We start from the raw sequence: 5,386 nt of genomic DNA, 5'->3' as shown, positions 1-5,386 counted from the left end.
TTAAACACAGGCATTTGGGCGCTGAGTTTATTTAAACTTTATTTTTCCAAGTGGAATATTTCTGTTTAGCTGGATTTCAATTCTGCATCTAGCAAAATACAAACACTTCAAGGAATGTGTGTCAGCATTTCTGCTCCCTCAGAATTCCCCACGGGGGCTTTGTCTGGCCCTGCACCCTACCAGCTTCTGAGTTTTTGTGCTTAACAAAGTGTCTCAAGTATCTCTGAGAATTCCACTCTGAAGTGTATGTCTGAGAAATATCTTCTCTTCCCCAAAGTGCTGGGGCATTTTCTAGCTGGATAAGCCTTGCACTGTTCCAATGAGGTGCCCAAATGCTTTTCATGCTGGCATTGCAAGGCCAGTGTGCAGCTGACCTAAGGTTAAAAACTTCATTTCATCCATTCATCATATGTGAAGATTTGTAGGAGCAGAAGAGAGGAGGCTGAAGGAGAGACAGCAGTGAAAAGCTGGATCTCCTTCCTTTCCCATCATTTTCAGTGGAGTTCAGTGGAAATTCCACGGGGTAGGAGATGTTCATTTCATTTGGCCTGTATGAATGGCAGTGGGTGCTTGTGGTGTTGTACGTGTCAACAGGATATAGCTTGAAAAGCTTAAAAATTGCTCTGGGAAGGTAGAAGTGGGATGTGCTCCTTAAACAGGCTTCTGTAAATTTGAGTAAGGTCATGTCAAGCAGTTTGGATATATTCCCACTCATCTTGAAGAGAAAACGTTTAATTTCAAGCAGTTCTGCTTTCTTGTGAGTTGACAACATTCCCCAGTTGTAGGACAGAGACCTTGTGCCTCTAAGGAGGACACCAGAGAACATTCTTTTTTTAGTAACTGATCACAGAATCATAGGAATGATGTCAGGGCTGGAAGAAACTCAAGAACATCTATCTAGTCCAGCTATAAACCACACACCACGATAATCACCCCTAAACCACATCCTCCAAAATCCTAAAATCTTCCTTTGGTTCTTAGCATCCATTTCTAACCATGCCTTTCAAAGAAGGTGCAAAACCCCTCATGAACAGTAGAAGAGCTAAGTTTTACCACCCTTATCTTGGAGTTCTGGATGGTCCAGTATCTGCTGAGCCATTGAGTACTTTCCCATGCACTGTGGGGGAAAAAAGTTTTGATGTGCATGCAAGCTCTCCAGCACTGCACACAGCTCAAACCTTAAGCCTTTTTCTCCTTTTTCTTTCTTTCTTTTTTTTTTTTTAAGTAGCAAGTAATGAGAATCGTGATCTAAAAATTAAAATGGTAATGAGCTTTTAGCGTAATGAAAAGAGCTTGTACATGCAAGGAAAAGCATTTGTGGGTCTCTGAGTCACATGACTCCCCAAATGCAAAAGCAGATGTTAGCCTTGGCTGGAATGAGGTATATTGACTTGTTTCATTTTGCACAAACCCTCAAAGAGGATGCTCTCATGCTCCAACCTCATATTCTAGTGTTCTTCTTATCCACAGCTTTATTACTTTTGGGCTGCGAAATCATTATACGCATTTTGGATTTACTGTATTTTCCTATGTTTTCACATCCCTATGATCTTTCCATCAAATTATAGACTGGTTTTGATTGGAAGAGACCTTAAAGATCATCCAGTTCCTACCCCCTGTCACAAGCAGGGACATTTTCCACTGGAAGGTGGAAGGTACATTTCAAAATATACCAGTACAGAGTGATGAACAGTCAATGATTTAGAAGTCAAATAAATAGCTAAGGCAGTTTAAATTTGCAGAAAATAATGTCATTATAATGTGCCACAAATTATAGCTGGAGTAATTCAGGTGAGATTCAACAGAATTTTTCCAAATTAAAAAACAGTACAAGTGTATCATCTTGATCTTTCTCACTCTCAGTGTGTGCAGACAAGAGAAATACCATTTTGAGGAGAGAATTAAACTGATTTTTGATGAGTAACTTGGTTGCTTTTTCTGGATGAATATGTAGTATTTTGCAAACTTTGCAAGTATCCAAGTATAACCATGAAGCTTCTCTCTGTGGCAGACATCTAAGAACATACAGGAGTTTGGAAGAACATACAAAAACATACAAGTTTTAATCTTGACCTGATAACTCATTAATACTGTAGCTAGAGTTTGCTCCTCACTGTTGGCTGAACTGATGAGTTGAATAGATGTCCAGGTTTTTTTCATCTGAATTCAGAGTATATTTCATTTGTGGGGGCGAAAAAGGAAAAAAAGCATAATTCAGAAGAAACTTAGTTTTTTGAAATAATTTTCTTTCTTTTAACATTTACAGAACGTTCATCTATTTGAAGTCTGTCTCACAAATATGACAGGTTTTATCTCAGAGGCATGAAAAAATGTGGTAAATTGAGAAAAAAAAAAGAGAAAAAAACCACATAAAGACTGAACAAGCAAAACAAAATATATTTTAAACTGTTTCCAAGTGTTTTGAGTTGTTTAGGCAGAGGCGGTACCTACATTTGGGGTCTGATGGAGTGTCAGGGATATTTACTGGATATCTTTTCTTTTTCTCTGATTTTGTTTTATGAGCATAATTTGAACCTACCTCATTAAACAAACATATATTCTCACAAACATTCCTTTTGCATTTCATGGCTGTAGCTTATCATTCTTCATATTTTTTTGGCTCGCTACTCTATTGACTTCTTAAAAAGTTGGAAAAGTTGGAAAAATAAAAAGTCTTGCCCTCACCAAACAACTTAGAGAAACTCAGTGTGAGTTTTCAAAACTGTTGGAATAGAGAAAACACCCAATTTGCATGCTATGTCTAAGGGATTTGTGAGATTAATTTCCTTGTTCAGCTTTGAAAATCCTGCCTTGAAGACTCAATGTCACAGTTCAGTGTGGAGAAGGGGAAGGTCACAGATGGTACCTGTGTCACCAGAGCAGTCGGGTTCCCTGCGATGGCTGTAGGAGCAGATCTTGCTGAACCACCCTGCTCCTGAGCCCCCCTTAGCAGGCAGCTGGGAGATTTAGCAGTTCAGCAGGGAATTTTGCTCCTAAACCCGTGACTGAGACTCATCACCTAATGAATATGGGGCTTTGTCCTCCCTATCTAACCCAGTTGTGGATGTGTTTATGAATATCTAATTTTTAGCATACTGGACATGGCTCTCCTGCCAACCCATGCATGCCAGCTATGTCTGTAACTTTTGTATTTTATGGTCTATCTAATGAGTGAAAGAAAGTGACCCTTAGAGGGAAGCCTGTACTGCAAACCTGCCTAGATGAAGCTACTTGTGCAAATGAGGTTTTCAGGAAGGGGAGGGGGGGTAAATACTAACTCTTCCAAACAGGTTTACAAAAGAGATACAGTGCACCATATTATCTAACAGAGCTCTGGCTTTTCACTTGGGGAGACAGACATTAAGGTGCATTAGTACTATCATTTGTATGTCTGTAAATATCAATAAAGTATGTTATTTGGCATTCACGTTGACACAATGAAGGACGAGAACTATCCTTTTCAGGAAATTTCACAGAGCCATTCACAAACAAAAGCTCAGTAATTCAATCTTTCAAAAGCTCAATAATGCTAAGTTCAAAATTGCAGGTTTTAAACTAATGTACCTGATAAGTAATGATGACAGAATTTAAAAGGTCCATTATTTGGTAATCTAATATTCCCAATCCCAGTTATCTGTCAAAGATAATACTCTCCCTTAAACAGCGCTAATGCGTTCACATCTACATTAATCTCTCAGGGAGAAAAGAAGCATTCTTTAGGGGTTTTATCTGCTCCCAAATGTCTGACTCCACGAGGAGCCATTTCGCACTGCTGCCTGTGTCAATGACTCCAATGTCTTTGTGCCCTAGGTGCGATTCCTTAGGGACACAGATCCAGGGTCGCCAGAGGCACTGCCTGCCCAGCCAGCCCTCGCTGCTCCTGTACACACTGTGCCTGATGCCTCTGAATCCTCTGCTGCTTCTCCTCTCCCAAACAAGCACGGTGCTCACACCTCTGCTCCTGACCTGCTTTTCTCGCGCCATGTGTTGCTTTTTTGTGCAGCACAACTGTTTTTTTCTGCTGTCATCTCCCATCCGTACTCCAAAAAGTTGTGGGACTGTGGTATCAGTTTGGCAGGATTCACTAGGGGACAGCTTAAAAGGGCTGTTCCTCTCCTTTCTAAGAAATGACATGATTATATACACAAGAGATGGGATCAGCAGTACCACAGCTGCCCATGGACTCTGAATTCATGCAGGGGTGCACAGGGTGCCTTAGGGAAATGGAGTCACTCTGTGTTTTCCTTGGAGTTGTAGCCACGGCTCCTTCCTCTCAGTTTACCTCTTCTGGCAATTTCTCAGCTCCTAAATGTCATCACTGGAGAAGCTCTGGGCCTTGAGTAAAGCCGAGTCTGCTGGATTCTAAATTCACAGAACCACAGAATGGTCTGGGTTGGAAGGGACCTTAAACACCATGTGGTTCCAGCCCCCTAGACCCACTAGACCAGGCTGCTTAGGGCTACCCAAAGTGGCCTTTAACACTTCCAGGGATGTGTTCCAGGCATCCACATCTCTGGGCAACCTGTGCCAGTGCCTCACCACTCTGAGCAGAGAATTTCTTGCTGACATCTAATCTGAATCTCTCCTTTTTAGGTTTAAAACCATTCGCCCTTGTCCTATCACTGTCTAGTTGTATAAAAAGGTGTTTCTGTGTTCAGGCTGATGCAGGACTTTTCAAAGTGAGTGTGCAATAGAATAAAAGCAGCCACCACTTCAGGAACACTGTACTTTTGCCTGGCTGAATTTTACAAACATTGAAGTAGAACATACGTAAGAACACAGAGAATTCCTTGTGGGTTTTATGTTCTTTCTCTGTCTTAATTTTCAGAACTTAGATACACCACAGATTGACCCAGAAGAAAACTTTTCTAAATCATTACGTGCATCAATATAAAAGCTTTATTTGCAATGCTGCCTGGAGCACTGAAACAACATGATTTCTCTGTGAATCCTATGGAGCAGCATATAAATACACTTGGCATAGTGTTGTAAAGGAGTTCTGAAGGTGGTGTTAACTCAAAGGGTTTTTTGTGCAATTCAAAGAAAAGGAGAAATGGTCAGAACCGTGGTATTGTTGAGAAAATGTAGCTGTTTACTATGTCTGCAGGCTATTGGTTTGGGAAAGTAGTTGAGTGGAAATTGCTTTAAAAAAAATTCCCATCCTGAGTCAGGAAAGAAAGTCTCATGTTCACATATGAAAGCAGCTCTGTTTAAATTTAAAGAGTGAAATGAAAGGTCCAGTTCAAGGTACAGTAACTATCCATGTGTAATGCACTTAGTCCTATGAATAAAGAGGGAGTGCATATTAAAAAATATTAGGTTGCATATTAAAATTATTAAGGAATCTGTCACATTCAATGTAATAAGCAGATGGATGGTTATGATC

The sequence above is a fragment of the Cinclus cinclus genome, chromosome 7 (genome assembly GCF_963662255.1).
Source record: "Cinclus cinclus chromosome 7, bCinCin1.1, whole genome shotgun sequence".
Taxonomy (NCBI): Eukaryota; Metazoa; Chordata; class Aves; order Passeriformes; family Cinclidae; genus Cinclus; species Cinclus cinclus.
The sequence above is the reverse complement of the archived record's forward strand: the minus strand, read 5'-3'. Positions refer to the sequence as shown.